Source organism: Lissotriton helveticus, chromosome 6, assembly GCF_964261635.1.
Source record: "Lissotriton helveticus chromosome 6, aLisHel1.1, whole genome shotgun sequence".
Taxonomy (NCBI): Eukaryota; Metazoa; Chordata; class Amphibia; order Caudata; family Salamandridae; genus Lissotriton; species Lissotriton helveticus.
Window position 1 is genome coordinate 1118663226 of NC_136067.1, and position 12044 is coordinate 1118675269.

Genomic DNA, 12044 nt, shown 5'->3' on the forward strand with positions numbered 1-12044 from the left:
CTTAGCTGATTCCATGCCTTAGCTGCCAAGAAAGAAGAGGATCAACCGCCTTTGCCCTCTTTGTCAGCTGCCTGACCCTTAGCACTACCGCCATGGCAGCCATAGCTGACCTAAGTGTTCTTGATGGGCAATAAGGAAGACATGATCACAATTGCTGCTCAGTGTGAGCTGCACAAGGCATATCTTTGGCTCTCTGAAGGGATTATGTAAGCTTTTAAGGATAGAACTGAATATTGGGTAAATGAAAACGGGGAATCCTTATAGCTATTTATTCTTCTTCATAATGCACTTGAAATGAGTATTGTTCATTTGCACACTGCAGACTGATACAAAAACTGTCATGAAAGAGGTTGGATTACTAGAAGAATTTTTAGTAATTGTTAACATACTTTTTAAACAATAATGAAGCATTCATTATAGCTATTTAGCCTCTTTGTTATTGCCCTTGAACATAGTATCATTCATTTGTACTCGGTAGACTGATATAAACCTGACATTAAAGAGTTTGGCTTACTAAAAGAATTATTAGTAATTGTTAACATAATTTTTAGTGCCGCTGCTCGGTATTCACATAGTTATTCAGCGGCACTTACAGTAGGGGTTGCTACCGGACGGAGTTGGTGCAGCATGGGGAGGTAGTGGTGGGTTGATTAACAAAAAAAACACTTTCCTTACCTCACCCTTCATCCTCTTCCTTCTTCCTTTCTGCAGTTCAGCTGGCAGCATGAAGCAGCCGACACACAGGCTCCCCTGAGCCAATCACAATGCTGCAATGCAGCTTGTGTTTGGTCGGAGCGCCGTGGATCGGAGCAGGAAGCTTATGTAATGCAGCGTGACAATACAGCCTGGTGGGAATAGGCAAAGTGCGCATGAACTGTTTGGTCCGCCAAAGAGACCCGGTCAAACCGTTCATGCGCACACCCTGATCAAGAGGCTTCACCATATTAGAATCAATGAATTCATCTTCAAATGGCTTGCATCCTTTCTCACTGGAAGAACCACAAGAAACTGCCTACCTCCCTATACTTCTTAACCCAAGAACAAAATATGAGGTGTCAAGGCTACTCTCTCAGCCCTATGCTTTCAGCGCCTACATGACTCCCCTGCCCAACATCATCAGAACCCATGGACTGAACATCATAGCCTACACAGATGACACCCAGCTTATTCTTTGTCCTTATCAGAAGACCCATACACCATGAGAGCCATAGTCCGACTGTGCGTGAGTGACCAGCATCACAAACTGGATGCTAAACAACTGCCTCAAACTTAACACAGAAAAAACATGAGTACTGATTTTCGGGAACAAAACATCCTTGTGGAATGACTACTGGTGGGCCACTGAACTAGGGCCATCACCCATTCTTACAGACCACGCCCAGGACCACAGCATCATCCTGAACAGCAAACTCACCATGAAAAAAATAGATCAACGCAGCCTCCTATGCCTGCTTTTTCATCCTTCTCATGCTCTAAGAAATCTTCAAATGGCTTCCTATCAGAACTAGATGTACAATTACACAGGCACTAGTCACCAGCCGCTTGCATTACAGCAATACACCGTATGCAGGAATCACCACTCACCTCCTGAAGAGACTGCAGACCATATAGAACTCAGCACCCAGATTAATCCTCAATCTCCACAGACGGACAAATATCACTCCCCCTCTCAGGAAACTCCACTGACTCCCAGTCCACAAAAGATGTAAATTCAAGATGCTAACCCACTCCTACAAAGCACTGCACAATAAAGGACCGACATACATCAACCATCGTCAAGCTTCCTACAACCCACCAGACACCAGCATGCCACCTCCCTCGCTCACACCTCCTGCATGCACCGAAGCAACAGTGGAGGACACTCCCTTTCCTACCACGCTGAAAAGTCCTGGGACTACCTCTCCCTCCAACTCTGACCCTCGCCCTCTCTTCAGGAATTCAGAAAGGCACTCAAGACCTGGTTGTTCAACTGTTTTCACCTGAGCAGATTGGCCCTCAGCACCTGGATAACCTTGCGGGAGATTAGCAGTGCTTTAGAAACCCAGTTTGATTGATTGCACCAAAGTGACAAAGTTATGTTTTTCTTTGACCCTGTACACAGCTACGCTGCCATATGGCTGCTTTTCTCTACGGAAATGCCACATATATACATATATTCATACATATCGGCATACATACATACATTCTTATATATAAAGTAAGTGAACTGTTGTCTCTAGGAGTTGGATCACCCCTCAGAGTACTTATATTGGAACCACGAGAGCACAACTCTTAGGTCTCTTGTTTGCAGTCCACCCTCTATTATTCTAGTGCTTCCCAGTAATTTCTATAAAAGGTTCCTGTATCATTTAATAAATGTGCCTCTCTCCACAGATTCAATTTTGTTTGCATTATTATAAAAACGCTGCATGTTGTCATGTGATTAGTTTACGTCCTTCTCCCTGTATGTCAGATAAGTATCCATAATTCTTCACAGAACCTTTTCCATTCTCTTGGTCTGTTCAACTTGGCATTCTATTCTGAAATCTGCAGCATGTGCACTTTGCATTTCCTTAGATCTCAGGACATCCATTTCTCAAAAATCTTTTGGTTCATTTTTACATTAGATGTTCTTTCAAGTTGGGAAGCAGTAGTGTTTGTCAATTTGAATGCCGCACCCACTCATTTCTTTATGTCATGAGGTTATCTGCCTTTTTGTCATAGCATCCCATTTTCGGTCTCACTCTGGATGGCGCCCATGCGCTTCTTCAAACCGAGACATGCTGTATCTACTATTGTGGGCTTCAGCCCACCCATAGGCTTGCCATTTGTTGAGGGCATGCCTATGTCATGCCTCTTCCAGTGTTTAGCCCTTCTCAATAAGCACACCGCCCAACCCATGTTAAACATAGCAGCGGACATTGTAGGGCATTATTTAGGGACTACATTTTTAGAGCACTCCTGTTTTTAGTCGCAACAGTCAGGCAAACCAAAGATGCTCACTCTCCGATATTGTTGCGCACGATCAGTGGTTTACATCTCTCACCTCAGCAGCCACTGCATTCTTTACCCTGCAGGGAAATCTTTCTTTACCCCACTAGCCGCCCATCATTGCTTGCCACGCTGAATCCCTCTTCCTCCAGACCCTGCTTTAACCATTTTCTAAAGTGAATTTAAAAACAACATTTTAACTCAAATGCATGCCCCTTGGTCTCTGGAAATATCTGCATTCACATTAATGATAATTTTGAACCTTTAAACAAGAGACAGTTGAAGTACATGCCTCACTAGCTTGTGCTAGAATGCATAAGCAGGTATGAGCGTGTTCAGGAAAAAGACAGGACATGCTGCGCCTTAAGCGGTCACGTTTTTATAGTTGGTGTGGTGTGGCAGGCGTAATTGAAATCCGCTATACATATTTTGAGATTGAGTAATTGTATATTTGGTGATGTTAAATTAATAACTATCTCAAGTCAAGCAAGCATTGGCAAAGTCAAGCACCAAGATCACACTAGCGGTGGCTTGCCAGTAGCACATGCGCTGAAGGCTGAGCCATTTCAATGGATGTATTTGGGCCAAAAGTGCATAGCTCGCCCATTGCCTAGACCTATTGGCAGTGCCAATGCTTGTTTGTAGTAGACCTCTTTTATCAAGGAGGCTCTACTAACAATTACACTGATATCATCCATCAGAAACAAATTTACTGTGTATCCCCCCATGCAAAGTCGTCTCTTTCTAACACAATCAACAATTCATAATGAATGGAAAAGCTGCAAATAGATCCTAAGCATAATATTTAAGTGTACCTCCTTTTATGCCTTTTCACATGTAGTTCTCCCCTTACCTGTTTCTTCATTGTATTTCAACGATTCATTGATTCACCATTAGGTTTCATCTGTTTGAAATTGATTGCACTCTTCTGATATTACTTTACTTTTACAATCACTATCAGTCTTTTCTGTATTAGAATTAAGGAGTGTACTTTACAGTGGCACTCATCCATCGGCAAATCAGTGCAGTTGAACGCTAGGCTACAACAACCATTCACCTTAGTTCTACTTTAATCCTACTAAGTCTTCCAATTTTATTATCTGTTTAAGTTGTTTTACTAATGCTAAGGGAAAGAAAAAAAATCCTTAATATTTTCCATAATGGCTTTATCAAGAGGACTTGTGTGAACAGTATTGCATTGTTTTGCCTTTCGTGTGTATTTGTTAATTAATCCTATCACTAACGTTCCAACTGTCTATTGCTGAACAGTGAAACACAGGCCTGAAGTAGGAAACCTTTGTTCATCATATTGTCACCTACATACATCAAGAAAACATAAAACATATACTTTGTTATTTTATATTTATTTCATGAAAATTGACTCATCTGGCAACTGCTATTATTATTATTGTGAACATAGTAACACAATTCTGAACAAGTGCTTCTGTTTTTTTGTGTCACAAGTGAAGATATACACATGTGTAGGTCTTTATTGTACAGTTAATTAAAACCATTACAAAAAAAGATTAAATATAATTTTTAAACAATAAAACGTCAGTTTAAAATATATTTATGACCACAGTTAAAAAAAAGCACACTTTGAGCTCATGGAATGGATCCACTCCCCCAACCCTGATAATCCGTAGTATTGTTTCTTTGTTTTTATCATTTGAGGTTAGCGGCTGTTCATGAGACAGGATTGTCCCGCTAATAAGAGTCTTGGCTACAAATGTTTATGGTGCGCAGTCCCTTCGCAACATTCATTAGTCTATACAAGAATAGGCTACTACTCATTTCATTTGAAGCTTATATGTGCACATAATGCTTCAAATTGTATGCTTAAAACCGCGGTTATAGATGTGAGCGCATGGGATTTTCTTGTCGTCACGATCTCTGTTCCAGTGCAGCTTCATCGATGAACCGAAGATGTCTGTTTTAGGCGAAGGTTCGCTGCAGTTAAAAAATTTGTTTTTTTTAATCTCTTTATTGAGCAAAATAAGCAATCCACTTTTGTACAAAGAAAATTCGCATAAGCCTCCAATAGGCCCCATTTGTAGCATTGTCCAGTAAACCAACGGTCGCACAAAGGGATCATGGCAAGTGAGCATATCACATTACAGTTTTCCATTTTTGCTTTCAATGAAACCATACAGAAAAGGGGGGGGGTGGTGATGAACAGAGTGTCTGTATTAAGCAGACCACTCTTACCCAGTCCAAAGATCAGGGCTTGATCCATCACCGTTATTTAGCTCACTGCCCCATCCCAGCTCAGAACCTGGCTATATGCAAATTAGTCTGTCCCTGGCCCAGTGCATCATGGGAACAGGGCAGACCAAACTACCAAGCCAATTCTTCACCAGAAAGGAGACAAGCTACCGGGGACCGGTTTCTGGCATTTCAGCCTCGTCGGCCCGGCTTGCTTGAATCCTGATGGAGCAGTGAGCAAGGGACTCATGTCTGAGTATACCCTGCCACACCTATAGTGGCCAAAAACGATTCAGAAAAGGGGGTGGTGATGGACAGAGTGTCTGAATTAAGCAGACCACTCTTACCCAGTCCAAAGATCAGGGCTTGATCCATCACCGTTATTTAGCTCACTGCCCCATCCCAGCTCAGAACCTGGCTATATGCAAATTAGTCTGTCCCTGGCCCAGTGCATCATGGGAACAGGGCAGACCAAACTACCAAGCCAATTCTTCACCAGAAAGGAGACAAGCTACCGGGGACCGGTTTCTGGCATTTCAGCCTCGTCGGCCCGGCTTGCTTGAATCCTGATGGAGCAGTGAGCAAGGGACTCATGTCTGAGTATACCCTGCCACACCTATAGTGGCCAAAAACGATTCAGAAAAGGGGGTGGTGATGAACAGAGTGTCTGAATTAAGCAGACCACTCTTACCCAGTCCAAAGATCAGGGCTTGATCCATCACCGTTATTTAGCTCACTGCCCCATCCCAGCTCAGAACCTGGCTATATGCAAATTAGTCTGTCCCTGGCCCAGTGCATCATGGGAACAGGGCAGACCAAACTACCAAGCCAATTCTTCACCAGAAAGGAGACAAGCTACCGGTGTAGGAATTGGCTTTTGTATTCTGGTCTGCCCTGTTCCCATGATGCACTGGGCCAGGGACAGACTAATTTGCATACAGCCGGGTTCTGAAACTGGGATGGTGCAATGAGCTAAAAAACGGTGTTGGATCTAGCCCTGATCTCTTGACTGGGTGAGAGTATTCTGCTTAATTCAGAGACTCTGTCCATCACCACCCCTTGTTGTAAATATTTTTGTCCACCCTAAGCGTGGAAGGGTATACTCAGATGTGAGTCCCTTGCTCATTGCACAATCAGGATTCAAGCAAGCCGGGCCGAAGACGGTTGAAATGCCAGAAACCGGTCCCCGGAAGCTTGTTTCCTTCCCAGTGTAGGAATTGGCTTTTGTAGTCTGGTCTGCCCTGTTCCCATGATGCACTGGGCCAGGGACAGACTAATTTGCATACAGCCGGGTTCTGAAACTGGGATGGTGCAATGAGCTAAAAAACGGTGTTGGATCTAGCCCTGATCTCTTGACTGGGTGAGAGTATTCTGCTTAATTCAGAGACTCTGTCCATCACCACCCCTTGTTGTAAATATTTTTGTCCACCCTAAGCGTGGAAGGGTATACTCAGATGTGAGTCCCTTGCTCATTGCACCATCAGGATTCAAGCAAGCCGGGCCGAAGACGGCTGAAATGCCAGAAACCGGTCCCCGGAAGCTTGTTTCCTTCCCAGTGTAGGAATTGGCTTTTGTAGTCTGGTCTGCCCTGTTCCCATGATGCACTGGGCCAGGGACAGACTAATTTGCATACAGCCGGGTTCTGAAACTGGGATGGTGCAATGAGCTAAAAAACTGTGTTGGATCTAGCCCTGATCTCTTGACTGGGTGAGAGTATTCTGCTTAATTCAGAGACTCTGTCCATCACCACCCCTTGTTGTAAATATTTTTGTCCACCCTAAGCGTGGAAGGGTATACTCAGATGTGAGTCCCTTGCTCATTGCACCATCAGGATTCAAGCAAGCCGGGCCGAAGACGGCTGAAATGCCAGAAACCGGTCCCCGGAAGCTTGTTTCCTTCCCAGTGTAGGAATTGGCTTTTGTAGTCTGGTCTGCCCTGTTCCCATGATGCACTGGGCCAGGGACAGACTAATTTGCATACAGCCGGGTTCTGAAACTGGGATGGTGCAATGAGCTAAAAAAACGGTGTTGGATCTAGCCCTGATCTCTTGACTGGGTGAGAGTATTCTGCTTAATTCAGAGACTCTGTCCATCACCACCCCTTGTTGTAAATATTTTTGTCCACCCTAAGCGTGGAAGGGTATACTCAGATGTGAGTCCCTTGCTCATTGCACCATCAGGATTCAAGCAAGCCGGGCCGAAGACGGCTGAAATGCCAGAAACCGGTCCCCGGAAGCTTGTTTCCTTCCCAGTGTAGGAATTGGCTTTTGTAGTCTGGTCTGCCCTGTTCCCATGGTGCACTGGGCCAGGGACAGACTAATTTGCATACAGCCGGGTTCTGAAACTGGGATGGTGCAATGAGCTAAAAAACGGTGTTGGATCTAGCCCTGATCTCTTGAGTGGGTGAGAGTATTCTGCTTAATTCAGAGACTCTGTCCATCACCACCCCTTGTTGTAAATATTTTTGTCCACCCTAAGCGTGGAAGGGTATACTCAGATGTGAGTCCCTTGCTCATTGCACCATCAGGATTCAAGCAAGAAGGGCCGAAGACGGCTGAAATGCCAGAAACCGGTCCCCGGAAGCTTGTTTCCTTCCCAGTGTAGGAATTGGCTTTTGTAGTCTGGTCTGCCCTGTTCCCATGATGCACTGGGCCAGGGACAGACTAATTTGCATACAGCCGGGTTCTGAAACTGGGATGGTGCAATGAGCTAAAAAACGGTGTTGGATCTAGCCCTGATCTCTTGACTGGGTGAGAGTATTCTGCTTAATTCAGAGACTCTGTCCATCACCACCCCTTGTTGTAAATATTCAATGAAACCATAAGCATGACAGTATATGAAATAAAATAAAGAAAATAACCTAAAAGCAAGAAAGAAATCATAGCTGTGAGTACGTGAGAACAGAGGAGCAGAGCAATTAGCACAATAACTTTGTTGAGTTGAGGGCAATTAGCAAGAGAATGCAAGCATCATTACAGTCTGCCGCAGGACTGGCCACAGCAGGTAGTACTAAAGGAGGAAGTCGCTACTAGCCGCGTAATAGGCACAAATCAAGTCTATGCATTCAGCACACAAGTTATTACCATTCATCACCACCATCTGCTGCCGAGTGTGCGGCCATGCTGTGCCCTTCCAAGAAACAGCGGAGCGGATGGGCACAGCGCCCTCCCAGCTGCAGTTAAAAATTTGACCAAGTAGCAGCTTAATTGAATATCTTCGCCAGAGAAGCTTGCAAGTACTGCTTGTCGGCACGACCGTATTTGATTTTTATTAAAAGTTGGTCTTAGTAGTGACCGGAGTTCCCGCATCAACTCTGGGCATATGGCTATGATATGAACTATATCCTCCTCTTCTTCCCCGCAGAGGCGGCAAGTTGCTGGCTTTGGCGGGCGCAGCCAAGGTGGCAGATGGTATGCTGTTGGCAATAAACCTAACCTGAATTTCAAAAACTTCTCTTTGGTGGCTTTAGAGAAGTTAGCGAGTAGATAAGCTTGAGGAGGCGCTTTACTGCACGATTGAATAGTAAGCCAATCATGTGAACGCTCCATCAAGGTCACTTTATCTTGAATAATGGACTCTTTTTTGACAATGTTGTTCACAATTTTTTTGAAGCTTGCCATGGTCGCCGACATTGCCCAGAGTTGCAGTAACCCCAGCTGGTCCAGTGCAGTGTCCAAGAAGTGTCGTGCTGGGCAGGTTTCTGTGGTTTCTACTTCTCTCCACAAGTAGAAGTTTAATGTTTCTGGCTGCCCTTTTTTAATCTTGAACCAGGTTTTAACAAAAGCTCCTTTTCAAGCCGCATTTGCGCAGGAGATGTATATCCTGGCAACCCATATATTATTCTCAGCGCCCTAGCGATAATGTCATTCAATGTTTACGCGTCCCTCCCGCGCATGGCTTCACTTCCATATGTGATTGATGGGATAAGTTTGGCCTGTATCACCTTAATCAGAGGGAGAAAGCTTGGCCCAGCGGTTATGTTTTTCAAGTTCCCTAGTGCAATCGCTGTTGTTAATCCCTCTTTTTTATTGCCTCACATTGCGCTTTGTAGTTGCCTTTGCTATCTATCATGACCCCCAAGTATTTATATTTGTGTACGACTTCAAGCATAACTTTTGCCAGGTGCCAGTTGTCATTTGTTTTTGTTTTCCGTTGATTTACACACATGACTTTTGTTTTATCTTGGTTAATACTTAGTCTATTAATGTCTGAGTATTGAGATGTAGTGTCCAGCAGGCGCTGTAGGACTATGGGTGTCCTGCTGATGAGTACTAAGTCGTCTGCGTATAGAATGTTAGATAGCTGGCGGCCTCCTAGCTTTGGGGCATGCGCATTAATTCCATTAAGTTGGATTGAAAGCTCGGCCATAAATAGATTAAAAAGTGTTGGGGAAAGTACGCACCCTTGTTTTAGTCCAGAGGTTGTATTGATCTTCTGTGATAAGTGGTCTCCAGCCCCCAGCTTTACTTTTACCCAGGTGTTACTATGCAGAAGGATTAGTTGTCTCAGGAGTAATGGTGGAATACCTAATGTTTTTAGTTTTGACCACATAATGTTTCTGTCTATATGATCAAATGCTGAACTGTAGTCGATGAAGCAGATGTATAGAGGCTGTTTGTTTACAAGTGCGGTATCAATCAATAATGAGAGAGCGGAGATGTTAGTAGCAGTGCCCATCTCTCTACAGAATCCAGTTTGATTATAGGGTATTGCTTTAATTTCTGTGGCCCATGTTGTTAATTCCTGTAAGAGTACCCCAGCATAGTATTTAGCCTCATTGTCTAGAAGGGGTACCAGCCGGTAGCTCTTTGGGTCACTCCTGTTACCTTTTTTATAGATGGGTGAGATTATTGAGCCCCTCCACGACGATGGCATTATTGATGTTTGTACGATTTTATCAAAAATCGGTTTTAGGGCTATGGCCCAAAATTCAGGATCTTGTTTAGATAGTATAGGTGGGATCCCGTTTGGGCCAGGAGCTTCCTCTCGCCTGCCCTTCAAAATTCTCCTGTAAATTTGTTTTTTTGTGATCATGAAGTTCAGACCATATTCTTCCATGAGGTTTCGCTGATGCAGTTGGATTTTCGTGCTGGGCACGGTGTTGTTTAAGCCAATTTCGGGAGTCTGTTTTTTATTAAAGTGAGATACGAGGTAACTGATCCAAGCCTCTTCTGTGGCATTGGAGCCAATGTACCTGCCTTGCGAGTTAGATAGGGCATTAATCTTTTTCCAGAACTGTGCACTATTGTTGCTTTTGATATCGTGCAGAAGAGTAGCCCAAAGAGATTTGTCAGCTTCCCTTTTGTCTTGCCATATGAGTTTTTTCCGGGTAGCTTTTAGCTGCCGCAGTTCTTGCAGTGCTGAGTGATCGATCTTCAGCCTCCGCAGTGTGTGGTTTATCTGAACTTTTAGTTGTTTTAGTTTGACGGTATTACGTAGGATGGGGCCTGGCCGTTGGTTTTGGTAGTACTTTTTTCTCCTGTTTCGAGAATGGCCCTTTAGATCTCCGTAGCTATTACGTAGGGCGTTTGTAAATGCCTCCCAGCCTACAATTATATCGGGGTTGGCTGCTTTCCCTTCTTCCCAGATTTGTTTTGCTAAGGAGAGGAGTCCCTCTGGGTCATTGGTTCTACATTTTTCTCTTCTTTCGTTGTTGGTGTATTCTGAGCAGATTATGTTTGCAGGGGGCAATTTGTATAATGATTGATCTTCTATCGTGATTTCTTGTGGTAAGTGGTCACTGACATCTACGCTTCCAATGCAATAGTTTTTTACTTTTGTGAACATATGGCGAGAGCAGAATGTGTAGTCAATTGTGGACCGTCTTGATGCGTTGTTAAATTTTGCTGTTTGTGGGCGATCCCCAGGAAATCTGCTGTTTAATGCACGTGAGCCCAGTTGTTCTAAGAACGACAGCAGATTATTTGCGGTGTTTGTGAGTCTTCCATCTGCGCTGATGTCTTGGAGCATTTCCTCCCAAGCAAATGGATCCTCCTCTGAGTTGATGTCAACGACTAGTTTCCTCATCATGTATAGGTTGAAGTCCCCAGTGATTATCCAGTTATTTGTTTTCTCCTCTGTTATGTTTTTCACCAGCTGCTCCTTTAATTGTTGACTCCCTTTATTCTTATCATGCGGATGCAAATAGAGGTTCACAAGTATTATGTGTTCTTTTCTTGTCTTCCCCTGTGGAGTAATTTGAATTACTTGTATTTCGTTTGGTGGCGCTAGATTGTACGGTAAGGGTTCTGCTGCATAAATACTGCTTATGGAGCTGTATGTAGCTAATCCTCCCTTTTTGTGTCCGAATTTAGCGTTTCTAGTTGCCGGTAGGTGAAGCATGTTGAAGCCATCCAATGCCGTCGGTGCTTCACTCCATGTTTCTTGGAGTGAAATTATATCAAATTTTTGCATGTAAGATTGCAGTTCCTGGTCCGAAGTTTTATCTCCCAGCCCATTAATATTCCAGGAGCAGATTTTCAGTGGATTTTTGAGTGGGAGTGCACGCTTCTCAGAATGTCATGGTCTTCCAGTTTTGATGTTTATTGTCCTGGTAACCGTGCTCCACTCTGGTGTTGATCTACCTCTGTCCGCGTTTGCACTAAGTGCAATGCGTTCTCTATTCCCCCTCCGCTCTGTGCTGTTGCTACGCGCCCCTTGCAGCACTGAGAATAATTGTGGGCTCGATTTCCAGAGCCAGGGTTTTCTTCTTGATGCTTAGGTTCGGCCAACAAGGGGTCAGGATACCTTGGTTTTTCGAGTGGCTGGAGTTTGATGCCCCAGTCGTTGAATTTGTCTTTTTCCTTTGGGATTCGGTCAACTAGGTCTGGTGTGACCCAGACTGTTTTAGTTTCCTCTGTGCATGAGTGA

At 44.1% G+C, this 12044-nt stretch overlaps 1 protein-coding gene across 1 annotated transcript in view; it reads left to right on the forward strand.

Moving 5' to 3' along the window:
• Positions 1-12044, forward strand: part of ESR1 (estrogen receptor 1) — a 1629997-nt gene that overhangs the window by 587326 nt on the left and 1030627 nt on the right. The gene's annotated exons all lie outside the window — the stretch shown is intronic.